The following is a 19,343-nucleotide window of genomic DNA, read 5'->3' on the forward strand; positions in this document are numbered from 1 at the left end:
CAATCTAAATAAGATCATACATCTCAGAGGAGCTTTTAATCACAAAGAAAAGCCTCTGACACAGTGTGAGCAATTTGTCTAGGAACGGGTTAATTTGAAACTCGGCTAACCCCAGAGATAAGGAGAAAGCTGCTCTGCGTACAAGGTCAAGAATCAGTACAGACTATGTTAAGTACAAAGAAAAACTGCTTTCAGCCCCAGCTGGTTGTGGAAAATAGAGAATGGGGGAGCCCTGCAGAATTTACACCATCTATCTGTTTTGCCCTTGTTATTTTATGTTTGCTTTGTTTGGTATTGTTGGTGTTATATGTTGAGGATTGTATGATTAAAGGTGTGCCCACTCTCAGCCGCAGTAAGTCTGAGAACTGGAGGGGGGTTTAGCATTCCTCTCTCGACCCTGGTTGACCGGGAAGGGTGGCAGGTGGATCTACCCCCAGTTGTAGCAGGACTGGGCAATAAAGTGGTTGGAAAAAAAGGAAGGACCCGGGTAGTCTTGTAAGTAAAAATGTTTTAGGGAAAAGACCAGAAGGGTGGGGGCAAGTTGAAAAGCCCAGCCTCCTAGCTAAACTGGTTGTGGAATAAGTTGGTACCCATGGAAGCGATGGTTCAGCGAGAAAAGAAGGATCGGGCCCAGGCGGGCAGGCAACAGACAGAGACATTGAAAAACAGGTTGGAACAAGTAAGTGATGTAAGGCAAAGTGCAAAGTTAACTCTATAGTTGCTAAAGGGAACAGCAGTTGAACTTTGTAAGAACACATACAAGAAAATATGGGGTAATTCCCCTGTGTTGTCTGAAATCAATAAAGGTATTTGTGTATTTTAAGTAATAATTGACTGCCCAGAAGGGGCAGACCTCTGTTTTTGTCTTTCAGATAATCAAAGAAAATTAATGCCAGCTGAACAGCATTCAATATACCATGCATTTACTAATGGAGTAAAGAATTAAGTTTTGTGTTCTATGTTCTGTCTTGTGGTGTTTGTCTTGTGGCCAGAATTGTTGTGTTTAATATTTTCATGGGATGGTCTGGTTTAAAATCAAGTGAAAGGGTTGGATTGAAATGCAGATACTTGTTTTGTTCAACTTAGGGCAGGTCTACACTAAGAATGGGGGTCGAACTAGGGTACGCAAATTCAGCTACGTGAATAGCGTAGCTGAATTCGAACTACCCTAGTTCGAACTACGTACCCATCCAGACGCCGCGGAACCGAACTCCGCGGCTCCAAGGTCGACTCTGCTAACTCCAGCTGCCGAGGTGGAGTACCGGAGTTCGAACTAGCGCTTCCGGAGTTCGAACTATCGCGTCTAGATCAGACGCGATAGTTCGAACTCCGGAAAGTCGAACTCACCGCGTCGACCCGCGCGGTAAGTCTAGACTAGCCCTTAGAATACAAAGTGTTTGGATACATCAGGAAAAATGTGATATACTAAAGTCTAGTACATTTCCTTAAGAGAAAGAAAAACTTTATTGGCCAAATCTGTTAATTGAAAGTTTTTAAATTGATTGTTTAATTGAAGTTATTAAAATTTGCATATTAACAGTCTTTGGAAGCAAGGACATGAAGAGTTAACCCACACCCCATATTGTGCAAGGGATCCTTCTGGCTACCTCAGACTTCTAGCCAGCGGGCTGGGGATGGTGGGAAGCTATTGGACTAGAGTTTGTATTGAATGAACTCCTCAAAGTGGGTGTGCTTGTCCTGACTTGTTGTTCCAAAGCTCTGTAATAAGGTTAATTTAGTAAAAGGTTATATGTGGCATACATTAAATAATAAGTGTATGTGTTCATTGTTAACAAAAGGTGTATAAATGAAAGGTAAAAGTTTCCTTTGTAGGTTAAAAGAAGCCAAAAAGGGGGGCTTAAATATACCCAAGCAGCTGTAAAATCTGCAAAGACACTAATGCAATGTGTTAGGTTTCTTTTCTCACAGGTAAAGAAGCACTATCCGAAGACCCTAGCAGCCCCGCTACTCCTTGGAACCAGAAGACCAGATCAATGTAAAAGACCACCAGCGAAAGACTGCTTTGGCTCCATGCTGGAACGGCCCTTATTAAGTCCTGCTGACTACCAACACCGCTGTGATGTGCCAAAGACTGACTGCCTGGACCCATGATTCTTACTGCAAAAAGACCCCTCCACCTCAGAAGAATTTTCCTACTGATGATTAGCCTATTCCTTTTTCTAGTTCTATTGTGCTTCTGGACAGCAGGGAAAAAGGACAAGGTGACGTGCTGGTTAAACCTCTCCCTTGTCCACGAACAAATCTGCTGTGCCTTTGAATTTTTCTATAAGAAGCAAAACCATTACAGGGTGATGTACTCGTAATCCCTCCCCTGTAGAATGCTGAACTACAACTGTTTTGGGAAAGGAGAAGAAACACTCATTTCACTGACATTGCCAAAGTCCAGGAATTCCTGACCAGAAAGGACATTGAGAACTGACCCTGGTGAAGAAACAAAGAATTACACACTGGCAGGAAGAAACTTGTGGGACTCATGTTTGGGAATGTGGTATTAATTGGATTTTGGGGTTTATTCTACAGGCTGCGCCCTGTGTTTTGGATAAATCTTTCAGTATGTATTGCCCTCCATAATTGGATTTTAAATGACATTGCCTTTATCTAGTTTTCAGATCACTTTTACATACCCAGATTGCTCACAAGGGGCTGCCATTAGATTAGTATAACAGAGAGCCTGGGCTATTTCCTCTGAAAAAAAAAAGGGGGACCTGAAAGCCAAAAAAATGATGAGAAATTGGGCCAACTAAAAAAGGCCACTAGACTTATTTTTGAAGCTCAGCTATCTTAAGTATAGGCTGGAGTTGGTGAGTTACATGTCATTTTCACCATTAGTCCTATGACCCAGAAGTTACTGACAGAGATGGTATTGAATATCACTGAGGCTGGAAAGGCATTGCAGTGGGATCTAGTATGTTTAAAAATTTCAGGATTTCCTCAATGACCAGCTGATGGCCATTTGGAGTGATCTTGAGCACCAGACTTGACCCACTGCCCTTACAGACGCATCAGGAGTACCATCTGATCTGTGGTCATGAAGACATACTTGGACACTTTCTGGGTGGAAGTGTGTACATTTACAGTGCTCCTTCCAAGCATTTGGACCGGTTAGGGTGGGTGTGGGCTCCCACACACCGAATCCTGCTGGGTCCATGGGGAGCATGCATATGGGACTGAATTATTCACCGAAACATCTGGGAAATTAAACCACTTGGTATACCTACCTGATTTATAGTCAGTGCCCCAATCCCTTAGTTGTTAAATGAACATTCCACTCTTTTGTCCATGCGTTCATTCTTGGGTTGGGGGTGACTAAGCTCAAAAGAGCAGTTGTACATATTTCTGCAAAGCTTCATTGCTTTTTGTTTTTAAAGTTTGAGAAAACTCAGCCAAAAGTTTGTTGAGTATTCTCAAAGGGGGGAGTTGTTGGTGTCACCAGGCATGGCCCAGTGTTGACAGAGGGGTGGAAAACAACAGTGCCAACGAAGGCTCCCTGTATCAGGCCTCTGCTTGCCCGAACCGCTTCCATGTTTAGACTTTAATTAACCCCACATGGAAAGAATGGAATGTGTGGCAACTAGTTATCAGTACCAGGAGGCAATTATACAGCCTGCTTGCACCTGGCTGAAGGGAGTGAAACAGAATGACCGGTCAAGAAAAGTTACTAACGAGATAATATGTTTGCTGCCAAGTCTTTATAATGTGCTTGCTGTATGGGAACGCGAGGGGGAGGAGGGGGGGTGAGTAGAGGGAGGGGTAGGTAGTGGGGGGTAATAGAGATGCTTAGCTAAAATCATGTATAAAGAGAGAGAGCTGTTTGTATCTGTGTGCAGGATTTGAGATTGATATGTCTCCCTTGCACCACCTTATTTGGGCTCAAATAAACTTTTTTTTTGCTTCTCCACCTTGGTGTGTTTATTGGAAGTGAAGCACACCGGGCAACGAACCACTGTTGCTGTCGCCTCGGGCCTCTGTGCCGGCAACACTATTGTAAACTAAACAATGGCCACTGTTACAGAATATTGTAGTATTTTCTTATATTTAAGAGAAACAAGCTGGAAGACTATGATTATTTTGGCTAACCCGGTCACAGAATTTCATCCATTAATTCCTGCTTCAGGCCCATAATTTCTTGTTGAACAGAGCATGGTAGGTGTCTGTGCAGGCCAGGAGTTTGCTTGATCAAATGCAATTGCAGGATTGTGACCTTAGTCCCTCTTTACTATACTGCTGCTTGGATTGTAGGATCTTAGGTGCACTGACCATGTCTTGTCTTGTCCATGTTCCATACAATGTTAGGTGCACTGTTGGTGCCCAACAAATAAATAATAAATATAAAAACAATGACATGCCACTGGTTTCTTCTCAACGTTCATCATGAACAAATTATTATGTATCTATGTTGTGTCTATTGTGCACAAAACTACCTGTGTATGAAGAAACAAGGGAATGCATGTATGTATTTTTACTGTGCTTTAACATTGAAATGTGTTGTAGCTCTGCCCACATGCTACCCACTTATACAAAACAAGTCTGATAGGATACAATATAGTTTAAAGAGAATGTAAACTGTGGCTATCTTGCTTTCATTGTTGGAATACCCACCTGATTCTGTCTTCTTTGCTGCTGTGCTTATAGCTTATTCTATTTCTGCCTTCCCCGTTATTTAACTTCTACTACAGAATTGAAAAGCAGAATTATGCCCCTTTAATGGATTTCTTTATTGGTGTGGTTGTCATCAACAAGTTTCCACCATAGCAGCACTACAAATTAATCTATGTTTATACATTCCTTGCTTTCTTATAAAAACTTCAGTAGTTTGGAGATTTTCAACATAATTTATTTTTAAAATCTTCTCCAAATTTAAAACTGTAATTAATTAATTTCAGGAGGTGTTAGTTTCTGAAGTCCCTTAATTTCAATGCAATTTAATAAAACTATGAAAAAGCAGTTAATGCACAATCATAATAACTTTTTAATGAGATTCTTGGTAGGCTAAATTCATTATATAAATGTGTATGTGTATATGTGTTTATAATCTTTTAATGAATTTAGTACTAATGCCAGGTGCCAGGTTGAAAGCTCTAGACTGAAATGATCTGCCACAGAATAAACATGGCAGACATAGTAGCAGTACAAGGACAGTAGTAGGGTTGCCAGTTTTGGTTGGATGTATTCCTGGAGGTTTCATCACAGGACAGAATCTAATTTAATTAAAGATTAATCTTTAATTCCTGGAGACTCCAGGACAATCCTGGAGGATTGGCAACCCCTAACAGTAGACAGTTGTCTACATCATAAAATCACCACTAGACCTTTTTAGAAGCTAGTACACAGTTCTATAGAACTGTAGATTAATGTTGTAACACTGAAAATACACAGAATATCATGTTAATGATCTCAGAAAATTAAATACCTGTATACTGAAATGTCAATTGAAACAAAATTTCTTTCACCCTTTCACAGACTGAAAATGTGTGATCCTTCACATGCTATACTACACTGGTGATTATATTGCAAAGGAACCATGCAGCAAGTTTTGCTGTGGACATAAGCAGAAATCTCTCCCTTCTTCTGCAGAGGGGAGGCAAGTGAAAGGTCATCTGCCTCTATGACACCATTCCTTCATCCTCTGGAGTATACAGACAGCACCTGATGGGTTCAGAATCAGTGCAGAAGTTGAGAGTGGAAACTGGGTAGGTCTGGGATCATCAGGATTAGATGACACAATAGTAAGAACACTTGAACCTGGTCTACAATTGTGCTTCCATGGTTGCTAGCACTGGTGGTGCTACATTGTGCTATGCAACAGTGCAAAATATCTTAGTGCAGACAGGACCTCACTTCATGGTCTCTTCCCAGAGTGCCTCCCATCTTTCTTTTCCTTCATTAGAGTTCTCCCATCCTCTTCCTCCCTTTAGTGCCTCCCTGCTTTCCCATACTCTAAGGGGAGCTGCTGCACCTAGTAACGGTGGGGTATGCCAGGTCTCCTTTTTTCTGCCCCCTATGTTGCCTCTTCTTACACTGCTCTCTAGAGAGTTTCTGCTGTTGACACTGTTGAAGGTAAGTGATGGCTGGATGGATCTCTCTTCTGACCCACGTTTGGGACTGCCACTGCTGCTGTCACTACTGAAGGTGGGGAGGCCAAGTCCCCTGCCCTTCTCCTCTGATATTAACTCTTTTAGATCCATCGGGGTAGCAGCAGTCTGTTGCTACTGTTGAAGGTGTGGAGGCAGATTCTCTTTTCCTCTGTCATGCTCTTGCCATCTGTTTATAGATGAATTAGGTTTTCTACTAAGTTGCCCTCTTATGGCTGGAGTTCATTGAATGGGTTAGCTCAGCTGTGAGCCAAGGAGTTTGCATCAATCCTGGCACCACAGATGGCTGCCTGGATAGTTCCCCCAATAGCAATGAATTGGTCATGTACCATCCAGAATTGGAGAACCCTTAGCTTCAGACTTCATGGTTCCAAAAGCCATTGGGTGGCCGTGGCTGTAGTGGGGAATGAGAAAAACTGTGACAAATGTCTGATATTAGCAGTCATTTTCATTTAGAAATTAAGTATATTTCCACAATAAATAAAGCTATAAACTCACTTTAAAGATTAATTCTGAGATTTGAATTGACATTTAAAGAGTACCCACATTAGGGAATTCATCACCATGGGTTTTGTGGGCCCCAAAGATTGTCCTTGATTTTGAATGATGACTAGGTAGACATAAACTGATAAAATATATTTGAAACATTAATTTGGTTATGAATATGTTGATGTTCTTCATATACCATGCAAACATGACATCAGATCAGGGGCGGCTCTAGCCATTTCGCCGCCCCAAGCACGGCGGCACGCCGCGGGGGGCGCTCTGCCGGTCGCTGGTCCCGCGGCTCCGGTGGACCTCCCACAGGCGTGCCTGCGGATTGCTCCACTGAAGCTGCGGGCCCAGTGGACCCTCCGCAGGCACACCTGCGGGAGGTCCACCGGAGCCACCTGCCGCCCTCCCGGCGATCGGCAGAGTGCCCCCCGTGGCATGCCGCCCCAAGCACACGCTTGGCGTGCTGGGGCCTGGAGCCGCCTCTGCATCAGATAGTGGTGCTTTTTAACTTCCTACTTTGAGGGGGAACAGGTTGAGTGATAACATTTTTAGGCATGGTCCACAGCGACATAAAGAGTTAATCTATCCCTGAAATATAAAAAGTCCTCAAAATAAGAAGCAAAAGGAAATCCTAGGGCAATCACTCAATCGCAGCATCCAGAAACATAAACTACTTTTACAGATATTTATTATAGTAACCTTATTTTTTAAAACAGTTCTCATAACTGCTTTTGAGAACTATTTTTTAAATGACAAACAGGACCATTACAACTGCAGTTGAATCAGATAGTCTCAGTGGGGCCATGCTGCCATTATCGACTGTATAAATATTGCCATTGGCTCACAGCCCAGCTTATTTTAATGTTTCTAGTTGAGCTCTGGAAACTTCATGGAAATGCTAGGCCTATGATTCTTGCTTGGATTGTTCTCTTGAGTGCAGCAGACTCTACTGTAAGCTCACTAAATAATGTAGCTTCCACAACATCATAATGTTCAAACTGAGAGGAAGCTAAAGTGGAGCTGTTGTGAATTAAAACAATTGTAGTGCTTCACACATACTTAACTCATTGTTGTATTAAACACCACCTTAAAACTGGTGTTACTGTCAAAAACAAAATGTAAAGCAAACACATCAACAAAAGCTGCAAAACATTAAGGGGAATTCAAGGATACCACTGCATCAATGACTGCCACAGTTAACAAGGTAAAGATCCAGTTCATGAGTTGTGCTTAAAGGGCAGATCACCTGGTGTAAATCAGGAAGGCCAAGGCACAGCTGAAGTTGCATCTAGCAAGGGATGTGAAGGGTAACAAGAAGGGTTTCTACACATATGTTAGCAACGAGAAGAAGATCAGGGAAAGTATGCGGCCCTTACTGAATGGGGGAGGCAACATTGTGACAGATGATGTGGAAAAAGCTGAAGTTCTCAATGCTGTTTTTGCCTCGGTCTTCACAGACAAGGTCAGTTCCCAGACAGCTGCACTGGGTAGGGTGACCAGACAGCAAGTGTGAAAAATCAGGACAGGGGGTGGAGGGTAATAGGAGCCTATACAAGAAAAAGACCCAAAAATCAAGACTGTCCCTATAAAATTGGGACATCTGGTCACCCACTGGGCAACACAGTATGGGGAGGAGGTGAGCAGCTCTTGGTGGTGAAAGAAAAGGTTAAGGACTATTTAGAAAAGCTGGACATGCACAAGTTCTTGGGGCCAGATGCAATACATCAGAGGGTGCTGAGGGAGTTGGCTGATGTGATTGCAGAGCCCTTGGCCATTATCTTTGAAAATTCATGGCAATTGGGGGAGATCCCGGATGTTTGGAAAATGGCAAATATGGTGCCAATATTTAAAAAAGGGAAGAAAGAGAACCCGGGGAACTACAGAAGGGAACTACTTCAGTCCCCGGAAAAATCATGGAGCAGGTCCTCAAGGAATCCATTTTGAAGCACTTGGAGGAGAGGAAGGTGATCAGGAACAGTCAACATGGATTCACCAAGGGCAAGTTATGCCTGACCAACCTGATTGCCTTCTATAATGAGATAACTGGCTCTGTGAATGTGGAGAAAGTGGGGAATGTGATATATCTTGACTTTAGCAAAGCTTTGGATACGGTGTCCCACAGTATTCTTGCCAGCAAGTTAAAGAAGTATGGATTGGATGAATGGACTATACGGTGGACAGAAAGCTGGCTAGATTGTCGGGCTCAATGGGTAGCGATCAACAGTTTGATGTCTAGTTGGCAGCTTGTATCAAGCAGAGTGCCCCAGGGGTCAGTTCTGGGGCCGGTTTTGTTCAACATCTTTATTAATGAATTGCACCCTCAGTAAGGTTGTAGATGACACTAAGCTGGGGGGAGAGGTAGATACGCTGTAGGGTAGGGATGTGGTCCAGAATGACATAGACAAATTGGAAGATTGGGCCAAAAGAAATCTGATGAGGTTCAACAAGGAAAAGTGCAGAGTCCTGACTTAGGAAGGAAGAATCCCATGCAGCGCTAAGCAGCAGTTCTGCAGAAAAGGACCTGGGGATTACAGTGGATGAGAAGCTGGATATGAGTCAGCAATGTGCCCTTGTTGCCAAGAAGGCCAACGGCATATTGGGCTGCATTAGTAGGAGCATTGCCAGCAGATCAAGGGAAGTGATTAGTCCCCCTATTTGGCACTGGTGAGGCCACACCTGGAGTATTGTGTCCAGTTTTGGTCCCCCCACTACAGAAGGGATGTGGACAAATTGAAGACAGTCCACAGGAGGGCAACAAAAATGAGTAGGGGGCTGGAGCACATGACTTACGAGGAGAGGCCAAGGAAACCGGACTTATTTAGTCTGCAGAGAGAAGAGTGAGGGGGTATTTGATAGCAGCCTTCAACTACCTGAAGGGGGGTTCCAAAGAGGGTGGTGCTAGGCTGTTCTCTGTGGTGGCAGATGACAGAACAAGAAACAATGGTCTCAAGTTGCAGTGGAGTAGGTCTAGGTTGGATATTAAGAAACACTATTTCACTAGGAAGCACTGGTGAAGCACTGGAATGGGCTACCTAGGGAGCTGGTGGAATCTCAATCCTTAGAGGTTTTTAAGGCCCGGCTTAACAAAGCCCTGGCTGGGATGATTTAGTTGGTGCTGGTCCTGCTTTGAGCAGAGGGCTGGACTAGATGACCTCCTGATGTCTCTTCCAACCCTAATATTCTATGGTTCTATGATCAGTGTATCTGCATTGACATCAATGGACCTATTCCAATTAATGCTAGATGAGGATCTGTCCCAAAGAGTGTTTCTACTTTGTAAACTGACTCTCTCAGAATGGCAGCGTAGGTTCCATGTAGCTTGCTTCTCAGTGACTTTCAGATCAAATTGGCTCAATTTTGAAGTACTTTTTTTTCCCCTAACATCCAACACTGTAAACTCAAGTTGGAATCTGAAAAGTGGACTGTATTCTTTCTGGTTTTTGTTCTAACATCTAATAATAAAGATTCTGTCTTATCCCTGTGCAATCCAACTTTGCCCATAGTTACACAGATTTGGGGCCAGATTTTCAATGAGATTAGCAATTATTTAGGCACCAAAATAAGTTTTTCTAAATTGTTCAGCATATGGGGTGCTGACAAGTTCTAAAAATCTGGCCACAAGTGTTACAATGGGAGCAGCTGGTGCTGCACACTTTTGCAAATCTGAGCCTTCGGATGTTTGGTTTCTTATCTTTCTGGTGTGTTTGATTTTTGTCTTCGGTGGTAACTGAGAGCAAAATTTGACACTCCTTCCGCACAATTGGAACGTAGGTAACAATTCTGCTAGTGATGTTTGAGCCAGAATAGAATCCAGCTCATTTTCTCATATGTAGGTACGTTGACTCTATACTGCTAACAGAAGTAAAAAAGCAATACAAATTATTTTTGTCACCGAAGCAAGTGAATTAGACTCTAAAAATAGGGAGCTGATTTGTTGAGTGAGCAGATGCATCCGACGAAGTGGGTATTCACCCACGAAAGCTCATGCTCCAAAACGTCTGTTAGTCTATAAGGTGCCACAGGACTCTTTGCTATTTTTACAAAGTAATTTTTCTGCCCATAATCACACTTTATGACGGAAGTACAACTTCCAAATAGCATAAAAAAGCAAAGCATGAACCACGGATTTGCCTGTGATGCTTTTGTTGCAAATGTATGCCTGGGCTAAAAATGCTACAAACAATGAGCACCAAGAGGAGCTTTTATTAACTATAATTTGTGTAACAGGCAAACAAATTTGACTGCATCTGCATTTCAGCAAAGCAACACCAAACTAATCCAAAGGGTCACTCCTCTTTCTATGAAGATTTCAAAGCATTTCCTGACAGGCAGAATTAATTTGAGTTTCAGCTGCCCACTGTTTAGATAATCTCTAAATCATTTTAGAATTACAATTAATAATCTCATTCCAGCAGGTTTGTACAGGGAAATGGTGGGGAATAAGGTTCTCCCATACCTCAGCGCCGCCCCATTTATCTTCATTGACTTTCAGTGGAACTGAAGATCCCAAGTAGCAAGGTGCTTTTGAACATTTTACTCTGTCCCATACTGAAGGCTGTGTCTAAATGCACAGGCTATCCCTAATATTCTGTAGAAGTGCAGCTAAAAAAGGGAGAATTGCACTTACCGAAATGTCATTTTATTGGCTTATTTGGATGTGTGTTTCAAATTCTACTGGTTATTTTTTTAGGAACGTTTAGCAATGAGGAGATTTCTTTTTTGCATATCTGCACTGATAGAAGTGTCTTATTTTTAGATGGCAAAGAAACAAACAAGTTATTTAAATATATAGAACCATATACTACTTTGACCTCCTCAATATGTACATGCAAATCCCCTGATACTGGTGGGAGTTCTGCCACTGATTGAGGGCAGTACATAGCCCAAATAAAATGGAATTTATTTTTATCTAATTCTTTTCATACCCAAGGAACGTTGGCTTGGGTAACGTTTGAGAGGCTTTGCAATTACATTCAGTACTGGAAGAAAACTGACTGTGTACAGAACTGAAGCAACTACTAAACTCTTAGGCCTGGTCTACACTGGGGGGGGGTGTCGAACTAAGGTACGCAAGTTCAGCTACGCTATGTAGCTGAACTCGAACTACCTTAGTTCGAACTACTCACCCGTCCAGATGCCGCGGGATCGAAGTCCGCGGCTCCCCCCTCGACACCGACACCGCCGTTCGCGGTGGTGGAGTTCCGGAGTCGACGGGAGCGCGTTCGGAGTTTGAACTATCGCGTAGACGCGATAGTTCGAACTCTGAGAAGTCGAACTCTACGCGTCGACCCGGCAGGTAAGTGTAGACCTACCCTTAGTAATACTCAAACAGTGTCATGCATATTAAACCTGTTTTACTGGTAGTGGGAATATTCTTGTGATATAGTGATTCCCCTCTACTCTTTCTGAAACTAACCATGCAATAGTTATACCTGATCAGTCTTCAAAAACTGGTGTATGTATTTATTTAACAAATATAATTGAGAATTCTATGCAGAATTTCTCAAGGATTTGAAAAATTAAACCAAGAAGAGTCATTTAGTTCCTGAATGTTTTTAAATAACATCTGTATTAGATTTGCTGGATACAGTGGTACTGTTACACCATTCCTGGGCTTGGGGCAGGAATTGAGGGAGGATGAAAGTGGTCTTAAGTCACCTTTGTTCTCCCTGTATTTTGGAGAAGCCAATGCACCCTGGCCATAACTACATATACCAGGAGCAGAGACCAGGGCCAGCATCAAGTCATTATACATCTCTATGCCAGTTGGGGAAGTTCCCTGTGCAAGGGATATTCCCTATTTCTACCCCTTTTAAGGCTTCTTAATGCTCCATGGAGTATAGGGACCTTAGTGTAAAAGGCTATCAAGCCCTGAGTATTTTCAAGCAACATCAGAGTTTAAGAAAGCATGCTCTTTTAGTATGAAGGTTTCTAGATGTTATTCTCAGAAGAACTGTTTATTATAATCAATTTCTAAGAGAACTTCACCATCAAAAACAACAGTGGCTGAAATCTTCACTGCAGAATTTCTCTCTTCCGTAAGAACTTCACCTTGCTTATATGCAGTCTTGTATGGACACAGCACAATGAAGAGAGATTCAAGAACTGTAAATCTTCTCTACCTTCCCCCACTTTCCTCCAAAGTGCATAATCAGTGATGTGTTGGCCCAGTTTCCAGAATCATGTCAGGATTCATTCTTACTAAAACAGACTGGTGTTTCCTTAAGAGTTGAACCACGAAAAGAAGATAACTGCTATTACTGCATAGTTTGTATACATTATTTATTTTGAAACATTTAAATTATTAATTAGGATAGTGTCATTTTTGCAAAAGATAGTCACTGCCCTTTAATGGAAATGGGCCATGTTTGATGGGATTTCAATGGAATATTTCACACAGAGAAATGAGGGTAGAATTTCCCCATAGTCTCTCTCCTTGGGGCATGTGAACATTACCTTCCTATCTTTTCAGAATGATATTATACAATGAATGACAGAGCAACCAGATCTGTAGGAGAAAATCCATTCCGTGTTTTTTAAAAATGAAATTCATAAGCTAGGAGAGGGAGGGAAGTCCATTAGAGTTCCTACTAAGGTTGGATGCTATTCCTGGCACATAATGTAGCATTCAACTGTAATTTATGATCATTTATCTTTAAATAAAGCTGAGTGAACTATTTTTCCTGATAATGAAAGTAATTTGTGTTAGGTAAAATATATTTGTTTGGAAACTCCAGGAATCAGTATCTTGGTTAGAAATGCGGACCTATTCCAGGAGAAAGCTTCTGTGATGCAAGTATCAGAGGGGTAGCCGTGTTAGTCTGGTTCTGTAGAAGCAGCAAAGAATCCTGTGGCACCTTATAGACTAACAGACGTTTTGCAGCATGAGCTTTTGTGGGTGAATACCCACTTCTTCGGATGCAAGCAGTGGAAATATTTCCACTGCTTGCATCCGAAGAAGTGGGTATTCACCCACGAAAGCTCATGCTGCAAAACGTCTGTTAGTCTATAAGGTGCCACAGGATTCTTTGCTGCTTCTGTGAGGCAAAACTCCCAGAAGATCTGTGGAGCTCCCTGGCTGCACAACAACAGAGGTTGATCCTGATTCTAGGAAGGATAGGGTGTGCTTTAACTACATCAGTAATCACATAACACTGGTTGAGGGGAGGGATAGCTCAGTGGTTTGAACATTACTCTCCTAAATCCCAAGTTGTGAGTTCAATCCTTGAGGGAGCAATTTGGGGATTTAGTTAGGGATTGGTCCTGCTTTGAGCAGGGGGTTGGACTAGATGATCTCCTGAGGTCCCTTCCAACACTGATATTATATGGCGCCCTTTCCAGGGGATAGAGTCACAGCCTCCATGCCACCTAACTGTTGTATATGATGTCCTAATGCTGGCCTTTCCTCCTTATTTCTAACTGCAAAATTTCATTAAAAAAGAGAAACAGCTAAAATACTTTATATATACATATCTTATATTACTGTTTCACGTAAGCAATTACTGTAGTTTGCTCATGGCTGTTATGTGATTGTGAATCAGGCCTTGTCTACACTGGCAAGTTTCTGTGCAGTAAAGCAGCTTTCTGTGGTGTAACTCCCGAGGTGTACACACTGTCAAGCCATTCAGTGCGCAGAAACTGTGCAGTTGCAGTGCTGTAGAAAAACCACCCCGACGAGAGGCGTACAGCTTTCTGCACCCAGGCTACAGTGCCGTGGTGCCAGTGTAGACACTCTGGTCAATTACAGCGCTGCAGTTGGCCTCTGGGAGATGTCCCACAATGCCTGGTCTCACCTCTCTGGTCATCGGTTTGAACTCTACTGCCCTCCCCTCAGGTGACCAACTGTGAGTCCCACCCCTTAAATTCCTTGGAAATTTTGAAAGTCCCCTTCCTGTTTGCTCGGTGACGTGTGCAGTGGTCTCTGCGCATTTTTCCAGGTGACCATGCCTGCTCCACGCACCAGGCGATCCCCTACTTGGAGCAATGCCGAGCTGCTGGACCTCATCAGCATTTGGGGAAAGGAGGCTGTCCAGTCCCAGCTGTGCTCCAGCCATAGGAATTATGATATCTACGGACAGATTTCACAATGCATGACAGAAAGGGGACGTGACTGGGACACATTGCACTGCAGGGTCAAAGTGAAGGAGCTGTGGAATGCCTACCACAAGGCACGGGAGGCAAACCGCCACTCCAGGGCTGTGCCCATGAGCTACCGGTTCTACAAAGAGCTGGACGCGATACTCGGTGGTGATCCCACCTCCACTGCGAAGGCTACTGTGGATACTTCGGTGACTCACCTGCCAGTCGAGAGTAGACTGGAGGAGGAAATCTTGGACAAGGAAGTGGAGGCAAATGGGGACCCAGAGGCAGAGGATGACTCGGAGGTCAGAGATGCATGCAGCCAGGAGCTCTTCTCTATCCTGGAGAAGGCTAGCCAGTCACAGCTGTTGGAGCTTGGCCAAGCACACACAGGAGAGGAGGCCCCTGGCTTTGATTTTGGGAATCGCTAAAGTGAGTTGTTGGGGGCGCGAGGATTGCAGAAAGCAGGCTTGTTTCTGTATGATGTGTGTACCACCACATGCCTAGTCTGAGCAGTGAAACAGGGCATTGATTGACTCTCTCACTTCATGGGAATCTGCCTCAGAGATCTCCAGGAAACTCTCATGGAGATACTGGGCAATCTGCTGCCGCAGATTCTTTGGCAGAGCTGCTTTGTTTCTTGCCCCATTAAGGGTAACTTTGCCGCGCCCTTGCTGCACACAGGTGATCCACATAAGGGCCAGGGTGAAGCTGCAGTCTTGGAGAAGACCCTCCCTTGATTCCCTGCTCACCCTCAGCAGCGAGGTATCTTCCATAATGAACAGAGCCTGTGGAAAATGTGGGGACAGGAATGATTATAAGGTCACTCCTACAGTGCTGCCCAGTGCTATGTGCCCAGTGTACAGCACGGTCCTGGAACACTGATTTCCCCCGTGGTTACTCACCATTTTGGGCGTCTTGTGGCTCATGTGTGCTTGCCTGGGGTCAGCCAGTTAGTGACAGGTATGTGAATAGCGGCTGTGTTTTAAATCACTGAATCAGTGGTCTCTGTGTTGCAAACAATACTGCTTCTGTAAAATGTTGAATTTTGGCTTCACAGATATGACCTTGGAAGCCCAGCCTCCCTCTTTGTTATCACCAGCTGAACGGCTGCGCAGAATTAGAAAGTGGCCACGAAGAACTAAAGAGGACTTTCTGAGTGATGTCGTGATGCACTCCGTGGCTGAAAAACAAGAATTGAAGGAGTGGTGAGACAGCAAGAGGGACTGAAAGGAGAACGCGGCACGCCAGAACAAAGCCACAGAGTGGCTCTTAAAGATTATGGAGCACCAAGCGGACGTGCTCCAGGCGATACTAGCACTGCAAATCGAGCAGCTCCGCATCTGCCCTCCCCTGCAGCCACTGTCACAAAACTCTTTCCCATGCGCCCCCCCCCCCCCCGACACTGCCAGCACACTCTTATCAACCTCCTGGCTCCAGTCTGTACCCACAGCATTCTACTCCTCCCACATCACAGTCCAGCCGTGCAGACTCCAAGTACCCACTGCACTCAACATCTGCCCCTCTGCAGTTTAGCCCTGCTGAAGAACAGTACCCAGTGCACTGTACTCCAAAGGACAAGGTTGCATATGATACCTGGACATACACAAATCTTTAGCCATCCCAAGACAACCACCTCCTCCTGGTACTCTCCCTTCCCCTATCCCCGACAGTGCTGGTGTTTTTTTGTTCGTCTCTCTCCTCCAGTTGGTGTTTTTTAATAAAAGGATTGTGTTGGTTTGAAAGCAATCTTTATTCCATTAATTGAAAGCAAACAGAACTCTGCAAAGCAACTGGCAATTTTCTTAAACCTTCACAGTGCATCGTCTGCACCAATCACAATTGTCTCCTAACATTACAAGCACTGCACTCCCAAGCATAGCACCAAGTATTAGTGGCTTTCAGCTTCAAATTGCTGCCTCAAGGCATCCCTGATCCTTATGGCCCTGCACTGCACCCCCTCTAATAGCCTGGGTCTCTGGCTGTTCAAATTCAGCCTCCAGGTGCTGAGCCTCAGCAGTCAAACCCTGAGTGAAGCTTTCACCCTTCCCTTCACATATATTATGGAGCACACAGCATGCAGCTATAAGCATAGGAATATTGTCATTGGCCAGGTCCAGCCCTCCCCCCCACCCATAGGCAGCCTTAAAACAGCCAAAAGCACATTCAACAGTCATTCTGCACTTGCTCAGCCTGTTGTTGAACTACTCCTTGCTGCTGTCAAGGTTCCATGTGTATGGCTTCATAAGCCATGGCATTAAGGGTTAGGCGTGGTCTCCCAGGATCACAATGGGCATTTCAACTTCCCCTACGGTGATCTTCTGGTCCGGGAAGAAAGTCCCTGCTTGCAGCTTCCTGAACAGGCCAGTGTTCTGAAAGATGCGTGCATCATGCACCTTTCCGGCACAGCCTGTGTTAAGGTCTGTGAAACACCCACAGTGACCCACAAGCACCTGGAGAACCATAGAGAAATACCCCTTCCGATTAATGTACTCAGTGGCTAGGTGGTCCGTTGCCAGAATTGGAATATGTGCGCCATCTATCGCCCCCTTGCAGTTAAGGAAGCCCATTTGTGCAAAGCCATCCACACTGTCATGCACGTTGCCCAGAGTCACGGTCTTTCAGAGAAGGATCTGATTAATGGCCCTGCACACTTGCATCAACACGAGTCCAATGGTTGACTTTCCCACTCCAAAGTGATTAGTGACTGATTGGTAGCAGTCTGGAGTAGCCAGCTTCCACAGTGCAATCGCCACACACTTCTCCAATGACAGAGCAGCTCTCATTCTTGTGTCCTTATGCTGCAGGGCTGGGGCAAGCAGGAGTGCTGACAGCTTTTTTGGCGCCCTAGGCGGTGGAATGTCCCGCCCCCGAAATACCACCCCCGAGAGAGGCGTTGGAAGGTCCCGTCCCTGAAATACTGCCGACGACTAGGGCGGCCAAAGATCCGGCAGCTGCGGTTGCCGCCCCCCAAATGTTAGCGCCGTAGGTGACCACCTAGGTCGCCTAATGGGTTGCGCCAGCCCTGGGGGCAAGCTCATCACACAGTCCTATGAATGTGGCTTTCCTCATTAGAAAGTTCTGCAGCCATTGCTCGTCCTCCCAGATGTGCATGATGATGTGATCCCACCACTCAGTGCTTGTTTGCCAAGCCCCAAAACGGCATTCCACCGTGGTCAGCAACTCCTTGAATGCCACAACGAATCTCATGTCATAGCTACTATGCATGGCGAGATCAGTGTTGAGCTCCTCTTGCCTTTGTAGTTTAAGGAATAACTCCATTGCCACTTGTGACATGTTAGCGAGAGCGAGCAGCATATTGGTCAACAGTGCAGGATCCATTCCTACAGACCAAAGAGGCAGAGCTCGCGGTACACAAGCCGTTGAAAGATGGTGCCAAATGCAGACGGAAGCACAGAGATTGCTGGGATGCGAAGCAATGCATCACGGGGCATTGGGACAGGACCCGGGATACCCCATGACCCCCTCTGCCTTCCGATAACTCTTAGCAGCAGAAGAGGAAGAGATGCTCTGTGAAATAGCTGCCCAGAGTGCACTTCTCTGAATGCCGATGCAAGTGCCGCAAGTGTGAACACGCTATTGCGCAGGCAGCTGACAGTGTGAACACACAACAGTGGTTTCCCTTCAGTGCTGAGCAGTGATGGAACTGCCAGCGATGTAACTCTGCCAGTGTAGACATACCCTTAGATTAGGAGATTTATGCAATTGTGAATGGGGAGAGAAACTGAGGTATTGTCTCAAAAAGTGGCCACACCAACTAAAAGTTTGACAGCCTCTGTCCTAGGCTGATAGCTCTTTGACATGAATGAAGCAAGGTGCCCAAACCTATACACTCTCCACATCCCTTTCCAAAGACATATTGAGGGGAGTATCCCAACCATCACTTTCCAGCTGCTGCCTGGGGACTTTCTTCAACAGCAAATATTCTTGTTTTTTTTGTTAATGGCTCAGGGTCAATCCAAGACTGACTGACCTCCCCTCTTGGCAGGGCCAGCTCCAGGCACCAGCGCAGCAAGCAGGTGCTTGGGGCGGCACGTCCGGGTCTTCTGCAGCAATTCGGCGGCGGGTTCTCCGGTCCCTCTCAGAGGGAAGGACCAACTGCTGAATTGCCACCAAATAAGAAAGCAGCATGGTGGAGCTTGGAGCTGCCGCCGAAGTACTGCCGACTGCGATCGCATTTCCCCCCCCCCGCCCCACCGCTTGGGGCGGCACAAACCTGGAGCCAGCCCTGACTCTTGGGGTCACTGAGGGAAATTATTCCCAGGGGTGGAGTTTGGGGGGGCAAACCTCAGGCAGCCTGAGTATGCAATGTAATGAGTTCTGTACAGGAGACAGGAAACTTCTCCCAGCTTGGGCTCCTGAGGGAGGGAGTCGGAATTTTGTTTATAAATAGAGTGATTAACAGGTGATTAAGATAAGAAAGGGCTGTTAGGATGTCTTCTTAGTTAAATATCTATTCCAAGTTGGTGAACTGCAAAAAGTAAGTAGCCTAAATGATAGAAAGTAAAAGTGTAGATTTTTCTACAATTGTTTCAATTGTTGGATTCAAGTGGCAGTAACAAAGTTACCAATATCTTTTTTTGAGAAGATAACTGATTTTTAGAGAAAGGAAATGCAGTAAATCTAATCTACCTG

This window comes from Mauremys mutica, chromosome 7 (genome assembly GCF_020497125.1).
Source record: "Mauremys mutica isolate MM-2020 ecotype Southern chromosome 7, ASM2049712v1, whole genome shotgun sequence".
Classification (NCBI taxonomy): Eukaryota; Metazoa; Chordata; order Testudines; family Geoemydidae; genus Mauremys; species Mauremys mutica.